At 38.1% G+C, this 12,016-nt stretch overlaps 1 protein-coding gene across 1 annotated transcript in view; it reads right to left on the bottom strand.

Moving 5' to 3' along the window:
* The window catches only part of tnr (tenascin R (restrictin, janusin)), a 214,896-nt gene that overhangs the window by 190,561 nt on the left and 12,319 nt on the right, over positions 1-12,016 (bottom strand). The window lies entirely within an intron of this gene.

The following is a 12,016-nucleotide window of genomic DNA, read 5'->3' as shown; positions in this document are numbered from 1 at the left end:
CCTCACCAGTTCATCAAACGAGCATCACTGTGTATTAAAACGATGTGAAACTAGTGACTGAGGCCAAATTTTAAGCAAGAAGTAGGGTCAGTGTCTCATATACCTTTATACAAACTGACAATTCTGCAACCAGAGGAGTTGTAACCTGCCAGTGATTTAAAACAATGCTCGTTTAAAGCACTTCTACACTGACACCAAAGTGTTTCCCTCGCTATTGCATATCACCAGGCTCACGTATGCGGGAGTAACCATGTAGAAGAGGAATGTAGAGCATAGAGCAGAAGCAATGAAAGAAAAGGTAGGAATACCCAAGTTGATGACAACTTGTTAGGAGGGAACTAAAGTTCCCCAACAAGTGTTAATTGGTCTAAACCACAAATGGGCAGTGACAGAGCAATCCCAGATATCTGTAAGTCTTATGGCACCAAAGCTAATGGAGCCTGAAGGAGTAGCACAGAGATGAGTATTTATTTTTTAGTATTACTGAATACAACATTAATGATCTTTTTCAAGCAGACCAGGATAACTGGAATGCTTTTCCATTAGAGCTGGAGGACCTTTTATTGATCTGTGACTCGCAGCAATAGGTCAGTTTCTTCACGTATAACAGAAAACTGGTTGAACAGTCTCAAAGGAAGAATAGAAATAGAAAACACAAAACCTTAAACAGTAAATAATGGAATTATAATGACACAGGGCCGCTTGTGATACAGGTTTTTTTTTATTATATTAAAATTTGTTGGTTTTCCTCCAAACCGTAACAAACCACTGAAAGATTTTTCAATGAGCCCTTCTGATCTGTGTCCAGCGAGCTTGATTAGAAAGATGGTTTTTTGCCAATTTTTTCACCGGCCAGATAAAAGGCCTTGAAAAACCAACTGCAATGTGTCACAAAAAGAAAGAAGGAGAAAAAAAATGCGGAAATGTGAGAGACAGACAGGCGGACAGGGAGAGTGAGAAAAAAATACTTCATTGTGTGTGCTCTCTCTGGGTGGACAGTCTTTGTAATGAGAAATATTAACATTGCCAGAGTCTTTCAGCCTAGTTGGAAAAACAAAACAAAACTGTGCAAACACAAAAGAGTGCCCCTAAAATCCATCCAACCAATCAATGGTCTTTACAGAAAAGGCAGCGCAAAGAGAAGAGCACCATTGAAAGCTAAATTATTGCTATTTTTTCTTTTTTTGGTCTGAAACATATGTTAGTACAACAGTAATAGGTGAGTAAGACAACGAATGACATGCAAGAGGCCCATCAGGGTTTTTCCTTCTGTTTGGTTAAATAAATACACATTCAGATGCTTTGCCATTGTGCTCGAAAGCTTTTATTTCTTACCAAAAAGTCTTCCTGACATGTTCAGGAAGATGTCTTTATTTGATGAATATCTGAATGGATGTGACGCTGAACACAGCTAAGTATGTCAGTCGTAACCCTCAAGGCTGGATCTCTGAAGATTTTGAGCCAAAGCATTTCAACAAGACTCCACATGAGCTCTGTGTGTGATACTCACACTTATCACTTGTAGTCAACAAGAATACGGATAAGGATTTTCTAATCATCTCCCTATAAAAGACACTAAACTTCCACAGAGATGTATCTTTGCTTTCAAGCAAAGTCAGTCAATACATTATTATTTTTTAAGAAGAACTTTATGACAGTATTTTCATTTGTTGCCATACGGTTTCATAAAGGACTGCTTCTTTTGAGCAACATAACCTCAACATAGTTCCCACACAATAAAGAGTCACAGAGTGAAAAGGATTTAGTCCTTCAAATGATGGCAAAGGCGTTATTCAGTGAGGGTAGCTAACCACGTTAATTTGATTAAAAAAAAAATCTCTTCAAAGGACAAATGTATATGAGAGTTAAAAGAATGCACAGGAAAACTCGATGCGATTCAGTCACATGTGTAAAAACCTGAGTAGGCTAGTCTTAGCTTTAACATTAGCAGCTAACTGACTCCCTCCAATTCTCCTGAGATGCAACCATTTAACGGTACCATACAGTACCGCACAGTCTCAAGCTTCCTCAGTAAGTTCATAATTCAATCGTAATAATCCATGACAGTCGAGAAAGGTTAAAAAAAAAACTTACAGCAACACTGCTGTTAAATTGCTCAAGGTCAGATAGTAGAAGTCTACAATGATTTTCTGCTATCAAGGCCAACAGGGTATTTGACTAGCTGTTTGGGTAAGGGAGTTCGGGATAGTGTTTTGTACAGATAAAAGGTAGTTTTAGAGTTTTGGTGGTGAGACTGATCCAGAAAAGACTGTCTGTCTTTGAAAGGTTTACTGCTGGAAAAGCTAGGATTCCTAATTCTTAGTTTAAGTTTAATGACATCATCCAGGAAACACTGAGCGTCTGAATTCACACAACTATAAGTTTCAGTCTGGCTATTACTATCCCTCTGCTGCTGCTATGTCAAAGTCTTTTCAAAATGCGTCAAATTCAAAATGTTGCTATCACAGCTGGAGTAAAAACATCATCATTAGTCAGGCTTTTTGCTGGGAAAGTTGTTAAACCTGTCAGCTCCATTACCCTGGTGGAGATTTAACGATTAATTCTTACATAACATACAACTATTCACCTGCCTTGCTGCATACAGTGTGACAGAGACAGAACAATGGAGCTGCGTAGGTGTAGCTCCCACTGCTTCTTCTGTGCAGACAAATTTTGTTGCTGATGAGAGGCGGTGAGGTCGAGGAAAAGGAGCAGGGAGATTTTTCCCACTTCCAGCATGAAAAGAAAGCTGCACATGGCTATACCTCCACGAGTGCCGCAAAACATGCTTAACCTTGTTTGCGTAGAGTAATACTCATGTGAAAAAGAAAGTTTTCAAAGAATTCTATGCAAGTAAATCCTACGATTCAATAGCTTGTAGAATCCATTTTAGCAGTAATACCTTGAAGTAATTGTTTTCTATATCACTTCAGTCTCTCACATCATTGCGGCCGTGGCTTCTGTTCATTGAGGTTTGAGGACATTCGTTTTTGCATAGATCTGAACGTCCCACCACAGCACTTCAGTCAGGTTGAGATCTGGACTTTGACATTTATTTAACAAAAACTAGCCCAAATTGAAAAGCGCATGAGAAACTATATAATATATTTCATGATTTAATATCTTGTAGAATCACCTTTAGCACCAATAATCTGTTGAAGCAGGTTTTTCTGTATGACTTTATCAGTCTCTCACATTGTTGTGGAGGAGCTTCAGACAGTGCTGCTCGCTGATGCTCGCTGTTTGCAAATCCCTGATTTTTTTCCTTTTTGAGCCATTCTGTTGTAGATTTGTTGCTGTATTTCTAATCATTGTTCAAATGCATGACCCAGTTTGGAACAAGCTTAAACTGTCGGAGACAAGGCCACACATTTGAATCTACAATACACTGGTATTCACAGGAGTTCATGGTCCACTCAATGACTGCAGGGTTTACAGGTTCTGTGACTGCAAACAAACCCAAATCATCACCCCTCCACTACCATGTTTGATAGCTGTTTGAGGCGCTTCTACTGATATGCTGTTTGTTTGTCGCCAAGCATGGTTCTATGGAGATGTTTAGTCAAAATGCAAAAACTTTTGGTCTCATTTTTTCCAAAAGTCCTTTGGTCTCTTCAGATGCAGCTTTGCAAACCTAAGTCATGCTGCCGTGTTCTTTTTAGAGAAGATGCTTTCTCCTTGCAAATCTTTCAGGAAAGCCATACCCTATATTTATAGAGCGTCAAATCACAACAAAGTTGCCTCAATGGCTTTTTCTATTTGTACTGTCAGAAACTTGAACATTATCATGTTAAATGACATTTGAGGCTGAGATTTAGCTCTTTTTTAGCTCTTCCCTGAGCTTTGCACGGTCTGATTGGGGAGAATCTGCAGGAACGTCCACTCTTGAGAAGATTTGGCATTGTGTTAACTCACAGCTGAATGCTCCAGACCAGAAAAGTGCCAAAACTTCTGTTTTATAGAGGTGTTTAGCTAGGCTTAATCAAGTGCATTTGATTAGAAGCAGCTGGATGCGACTTACTGTCTTAAATCCCATGAACGCAGTAAGGGTGTACTTCATAGGACTCCATAGAGACCTATGAAAACATTCCTTTTAATACGACTGTAAAAGACTTAGCATACAGTTATTTTCAACTGATGAAAATAACTGGACAGGCATCATATTACAGAAACAATGGTTAGAAGTTAGTGTTTGCTTGGTTCTTACAAAAATCTTTATCTTTCCACCGACTCTAATTAATAATGCATTCATTTTCAGGCATCTCTGCTGGTAATGAGCGGTGTGCATCCTACATTCTCACAAAGATGAGAGAAAAACAACAACAGTAAAACCAGGAAGGCACCCACATGAGCATATATTTGCATTATTGAATTCACCAGACCTACCTGAATCGCTACATTTATTAACTAGCCCCTAACCTTACTCTTATCTGTGTTTGCCTGTTAACATCAAACAAAAAACTCTACTAAGTCTCACTTATAAAGCCTTTGGTATTTTACAACAGTCTTAAAGTAGAATGTAATTGTTTAGTTTTACATTCTTACACTCCACATTTGACTCACATTAAAGTCATAATCTAGGACACACATTCGCGTGGCCTTCGATCGCTCTGTCAATTACACAGAGGAAGTCAGAGAGGAGGAAAATGATGAGAGTCAACAGTGCATGGAACATCGATGTGTCCAACCACCACTGTCTGTTTAAGTGGAATCGACTTATGCTCAAATCCCAAATTAAGCATATCTGACTGTCCCACCGCTGCAGGGGCTACAGGAAGCACAGGGACCCATGGAGAGTCTCTCTCTCACACACACACATACTCCATTTCTCCGTTTCTCTGCAGGGAATCAATGATGTCTGCTTAATTATTGGGTGAATTTAATCAGCGGCACAGCAGTACGAACTGCCGTGTGACCCATTGGCTGTCAGGAAGTCATTTGGTTTCTAGCAGTTAGTGTTTGGATACCACCACAATAATTAAGGGTACAACATTTTAATTGTTGTAAAGGTGTAGAGGTAGCAGAAAAACTACCTCTGCATTGTGGTGGCTCTGCTCTCACTTATTCTCACACACTGGTTTTGTGAAAATGGTGCCAAAACACCACAAATCTCTCTGACCTAAAAACCACTGTAGTGATTAATGATTCTTACCTTTGGATTAGTGTTTAAAAAGGAATTAATTAACAGGCCTAGCATTATGTCCTGATTTATTATCAAGACAAACTGTTTAGATTATTTAGAATTTATTCTTAACCTTTATTCCCAAGGTTCTCAAAGCAAAGTCCATCTGTGCCGCTGGTGTTTCTATTGTAAATAAAACTCTAAATGTAAATACTGTTGTGTCAAAAAACTATTGTTAAAATAAAACACAATCATCTGAATAGATACATTATAAAGCTTTAAGAATCAGTGCTTTACACAATCTGTATACCTGTAAATGTTTTATTTTTGTCACGTAAGACAGAATGGCATTTTATATTATACATGGACTATAGCACAGTGATTTGTCAATATAAACTCTTCATGTAATTCGTAAATCTACAAATCTCTTAATTTAAGTGTTTTAATTGGCCATGCATCATCACACGCAGATATCTGTGAATTCAACAATTTTCAGGTAAGTCAATGCAGCTGTTCAGCAACAAACAAACAACAGAAGTCTCTTCACACTTTTTATCTCGTCTGCCAAACACTCTGTGTTCTCCAGTGAAGTGCACTCAGTCCAACCTGAGGAGACACAAAAATGATGCTCTGAGCAGAGACTCACAAACCTACGCTCCTTCAAACTGATGATAAACAATATATATGTGGAAGTTTCTATCTATTATGGGTTTAATCTTTAAAAAGCTTATCAGAATAATTAGACATTTTGGGACATAAGCATATTGGCTTTCTTGCAGAGAGTTCTGTGAGAAGATCAATTCAGTTTCAAGCCTACAAGCATGAATAATGAGGATGAAGCCTTGAGGCAATTAGCTTAGTTTACCATAAAGATAAGAAGCACGGCGGGGAAAGTTAACACGCTCCCTGAAGTTACAAAAAACATGTTGCAGCATCTCTAATATCCACAAATTACCACACAGCATCATGTTTGTTTAACCTTCACACCCACATGCAAAACAACAGGAAAGATCCCAAAAAAGAGAAAAACATCTTCATAAAAGTAGTGACCCAAGGTTCATATAATGGACACATCTGTATGAAATGTACTAAAAACACCATTTGTGGGTTTTGCTACAACACAAATACTCATCCTAATCTCATCTACAATACTTGTCAGCAGAGCAAATAGCCATGTTTCTCAAAATGTCTTTAAAATTGTAATAATACATTTTTGAGCATGTGGTTACTAATGGTACTTTTATATTCACTTGGGAAAATGCAAAAAAGAATCATCATTAATTAATGAACCCACCAAAAAACAAACAAACAAACAAATAAATAAATAACAGCTTGTTTTTTTCTACTTTTTGATTTTATGCTATAATCATATGCATGTGAAGAAAATGTGCCACGGACCAACTTTGATTAAAAACAGCAAACTGGAGCATCAGTTTGGCTCATGAACCATCATCAAGGTTGTTCTAATGTGTAACGCGCTAGCTTTAAGTTTCGTCTCCGATTGGCGGCACTGCAAAAATTATTGAAATTTAAATCTATTGTAAAGTCAATGAGGCTCAAAAATTTAAGTCTGATTAAACAAGTTAGCTATTAAGGTAACTTTTTTTTCCAATACACGTATTTTTCCAGGGTATTCAATGCAAGTGCAATTATGTGACAAGCAATTAAAGAAGCTCATTAATTGGTGGTCACATAAATATGAAAAATTAAATATTTAAATCAATTTAGGCCTGAGGCACTTTTTTCCACTTCTTTTTTTGTCCTGAGCATAAAAATCCAAAAAGAAAAACAAACCCTTATTTATTTTTCAGGCGGAGTCGTAATGAAATAACAAAACTTTAATTATATATACACAGATTTATAGATACCTAGTTTAGAATTTGCCAATAACAGCTGACTGAAAAACTACAACAGTTGTCCTAATCTTATTTAACAGTGTAAGTAATGCAAAGGGAATAATACCGTAACTGTTCTGTTGTTTCTCATTCAAAATACCATTTAAACATCCCAAAAAATCTTTCAACAGCTACACAACGAGGATGATTTCCACCTTGCCACAGAGCCTCCGGGGTGTCTTCCCGGCTTCCAGATAGCACCTCTGATGTTTTTGGAAAGGTCTAATGAAAGTATTCTGAGAAGCGTCTCATCGCTCTCCAAAACGATATTGATCGGAATAGATCAATGAAAAGTCTGCAGGGTAAAGGCAGTATTGCCTCATCAGAATACTTTTTTCCATCAGAACATGGTGCATGGTCATGGTGCATGTACATGTAGAGTCTACAGTGAAGAATGTGAAATTCTCTCATCCAAACGAGTACTCTGATATTATAAAAGCCAAAAAAAAAAGCAGCTACTGCAGTATTTACAAAGGTAGAATTAATCAATCTCTTTACTGTCAAAAATCCATTGAAAATACTTGGTCAGCTGCCTCAATTGATGAGACAGCACACCAGGTGAACATTAAAGCCCAAACCACAGTGGTGCTAAACATTATTTCCCACATATAGACATTATGTTTCCTTACGAGCAAGTTGACCATTCACCGCCAGTCAGGTGCTATTCCAGTGGCTTTCTCGTTATGTGGTCAGATTGAGTCATCATTGTTCTACTCTGTGCATTTGCATTGATATGGAGGGTTGCACTAACCAGAAGCTGCAGAAGAACGAGGACTGGTTTGTGTACCACTATGCTCTGATCACAGTACAAGTCATCTGCAGAAGGAGAAACTAATCCCATAAGCAGATGATTATTTTACTTGTGTCAACCAAAATACTTGGCACTACATTATACACTCTATTTAGGTATTCATTTATGAATTGATAAACGATTCTTTATATCCTGGCACTAAACACATGTCTGTTAGTAAACACATGAACTGAACATCACACAGAAGAACGAACCAAACATACTGACTGCTCTTTCCAACATGTGGTACAGCATTTTAAAAATGGCTGCTTCTTCATGATGATTCAGTGATGATCTTTGTTGCAACCCATACCTCAGTGACAACAGACGCTATAGTCTTTTTAAAAAAAGGATGAAATGTACACTGTTTTCATTTTACACAGCTGAGATACTGATTAATATATCTGTATCCCTGTGCTATGATATTAAGTAAAAGTGTTTGCTTAGTTGAGCCAATTATTAGGTATACATTGTGCAAACCAACCCATAACAGCTCTGTGCTGCATATTAAGTAGAAAACCCAATCTATCTGAATGCATAGTCTATAAAACTATGCAAATGGGAGAACTGGAGCAGGTATAATTGCTGAGTGTGTGCTAGGAATGAGAATGGCTTTTCGTATGAGCTAAGGACATATTACGTTAATGACACCATTCTGCTAAATGGCAGACAGATGGAAAGTTCACAAAGACAAAGAGCTGTCTTAGTTCTTAATCACATGTGCAATTAACTGCAGTATGGATGTGATTTAATTGGCTTGTGGTAGCCATGTTTGATTGAAAAAGTTGTTTTGCGGTCATATTAGGCTAAATCTTGGAACAAAGACAAGTTTCACCTAGAAAGGAGTGTTTTATGACCAAAACAAAAGTGGAAGAGTTGTAAGTGTGAAAAGGGGAGCAAATGAAGCAACGTGCACTGTAGTACTGACAGGAAAAACAGAATAGCATTCCCACTGAGATCATGAAAATCTGAAGAATATGTAGATTTTAAAAGGACTTTGTAATGTATGCATTGCAGAGCTTTTCCACCATCAGTTCATTGCAGGTTAAGAATTGATGCTGTCTGAAAACTAAAAATCTGTTTGGCATGCACATGCTGTTTATCATCCAGGTGTCAGGCTCTGAAAGCAGCTACCAGACTAACCCAAACCTGCATCTGAAAGGACGGGACGCCATGAAAAATGGAATTCGACTTGTAAATCATTTAAACAGTATTTTTAATTGAAAATGGCACAAAATGTACTTGGTTGTGTTCAATTTTGAAGGTGATGTTAGCAACACGTGTCAAAAAAAATGCTGGGATAGATCGAAAGGACCTATCGCTGATAACATGACTGTGAGTCTTTCAGAAGGAGCTACTGTGAGGCATTTACAACTCTGTGATAGAAGGCAAGTAATTCAAGTTAATAAACTATTTCTAAGAATAACAGAAATATTTAGGAATTTCATCTTTTTTCATCTGGTACAAAATATCACCAAAAATATTCAGAGAATCCAAAGACGTGTCTGCACCCAAGAGAGGCAGCTAAAAATCCTGAACGGTCATTATCTTCTAGCCGTAGGGTGACACTGGATTAAAAACAGTCCCAATTATGTGGTGGAAATCACAGCACCGGCTCAGGATCTCTAAAGACCATTTGTCATTGAACGCATTTCACCGCTGGAGCCACACATTCCAGTTAAAACTCGATCGTGCAATTCATAACCAGGATTGATCTCTGGGCGCTTTACTTTCTCGGATGGTCAGACCTTCAAGTATCACGACTAAAACCCCAAAAAATTCCTAAAAAGCCAGGCTGATAACAGTGTACAGGCGGAGGTCGAGAGTGAAATTGTCCTCTTCTTTGACAAATTCAAACTGTATTTTTGTTTTTTCTGGAAATCATGAATGTTGTGTTCTCCTCAGACCACAGTTCTAAAGCCAGCACCCATGATGCTATATTAAGTCTGACTAACTGGATTTTTAAGACTAATACCAGTGTTTGGGTATTTAAAAGTCTGATATACCAGGTAGTTTTTTCTCTTTTTGACACTCAAAACATAAACAGACTAACTAACCTTTGTTATGTGCAGTTATTTAGGAATTCTTACTAAGATAATCTGTGCCTATGAAATTTAAAAAGAATCTTGATTTATTGTCACAAGAAGTCGTGGATTACCAATTTATGCTCTGCCTAACTCTTTCTTGGACTTACTGGTTGAACGGTGTTTCTCCCGTATTTATCAGCACTTACAAATGCAGATACCAACAGATTGCGCATAGCTAATATCAGCTGATAAATTAGCCTTTGTCCAGTGTTAAACATTAGAAGCGCTATGACTAAATCTAGCAAAAACTGGCTACGGCAACTGGTCTCTTCAGCTCCCAAATGTTTAGATTTATCCTAAAAGAAGAGATGCACACACATACCTGTTCAAATTTTGTTTTAATTTTTAAAAACTCTTCTTAACATCTTTTTTTACATTATTTTCAGTTGAATACAAGTGTTAAATGAAATGCAAATCATTGCATTCTCGCGTCTTACACCACATCCCATTTGGAAACAGGTTCAAATGCAATTAACTATCTTCGCAACTTTGAAAGGAAAATATTCAAAGTTGCAGCAGATTTCCATTATGCTTATGAAAACTTGGCTTTGCTTGACTTGGACATGTCTCAAATGACTTTATAAACTTGAGCTGGACTTGCCTCAACAGATTTAAAAACAGCACTGGCTGCAAGGCTTTCCACGCTACGCTCTCGTTTCTTACTCCAAACCGACACACTGGATGATGTACTTCAAACATCAAAAAGACATCTTTACTCACTCCAGAGTTTGCCTCTTCCAAACATACTGAAAATAAAAATACCAGGCTATCGTCCAACCGAAATATAAGGAAGACATATCTTTTCTGAGCCAAGTTTACAGCTTATTAGAAGACTTTGTTTTTAGGCTATCAATTTGACAGGTTAATTACAAGGAGAGAAGACAGCATGCAGTATGAACCATCTCATTTAAAATCAATTTAAATATTCATTAAGGCTATTATCAGAACTCTAATACTAATTCATAGTCTGATCATGTCATATAGTTGCCCAAGTAATGAATACTAGATGAGAGGATTTTTCTTTCGATGTCGAAGTTTTATGATCTTCACTGCAATACTACTGTACCAGCTGAGCGGTTTTGAGCACCGTGTAAAGTACACATGCTCCAAAAAGGCTTAATGTCACATTTGAAGAGATCTGCATGCTTCACAGCTGAGGCAACATAGCTAACTTCTGCAGAATTTTTAGTATTTAACCTTATTTTTGCCTCTATCAAATTCTCCAAAATTGCTCATTCAACACAGCGGAACCAGAATCAGAATTCATGCATTCAGGGCACATTTTAGGGGACATTTATTCCCCCCCCCCCCCCCCCGGTGATCAGCGTGACTTTCCTTCCTAAATAAAGGTTATATTAAGGCAGCACATTTAAATAAGTATCAAAATGGTGCCGTATGGAGGCTTGGACGGTACGAGTGCAGATATCAAACAGCAGCATCAAAAGTTTGCCTCTCACCACAGCACAGCTGTTGTATAAACAGAGCCAGAGCATATTTACCCTTTAGCTAAAGGTGTCTCTTGAGCCGATATGTTTATATATCCGAACATCCTTCACAGGCTGCCTGGAGGGGGCTCACGCCTGAACTTTAAGCTTTTTACTTCACAGTAGGGGAGAAAAAGCAACTAGTATCAGAGGTCATTTGGAACACTTCCCTTTTTTTCAGCTATGTGCTCATACATGATCACTCACAGCAGCTACAGCATCAGCACACAGGAACACACCTGCATCCAGGGAATTGCACCGTGCAGTAAATATCTTGAAAAAATACGTTTGAAGAAGAGGTTGAAAGAGATGGAAGACCTTTATGGATTATTTCCCAGTGCAGACAGCGAAGTGGGAAAAGGAGGAGAGCGAGAGAGACAGAACGAGACAATGAGGGAGGAAAAGAAACGATGCTGCTGCAGAAAGAGGGGGAAGTGAAGAAGCAAAGTCAGACGGAGAGAGAAAGTGTCACGGCTGCCGGCGTGAGCCGTGTGGTGTAGGAGGAAAAGAACCCAAAATGCAGGCAGTTGACTGGTGATGAGAATGAAGTTTTATTTGCAGAAGTGGAGCGACTGAACAGGTAGTGAGACAAGACGAATGACTGGAAAAAACCTAGACTGGGAAAACTAAATAACAAA

The sequence above is a fragment of the Copadichromis virginalis genome, linkage group LG18 (genome assembly GCF_057382275.1).
Source record: "Copadichromis virginalis isolate Kocher_CV1m ecotype Utaka linkage group LG18, C_Virginalis_male_GT1.1, whole genome shotgun sequence".
NCBI lineage: Eukaryota > Metazoa > Chordata > Actinopteri > Cichliformes > Cichlidae > Copadichromis > Copadichromis virginalis.
This window is presented reverse-complemented; position numbering and strand designations above follow the sequence as displayed.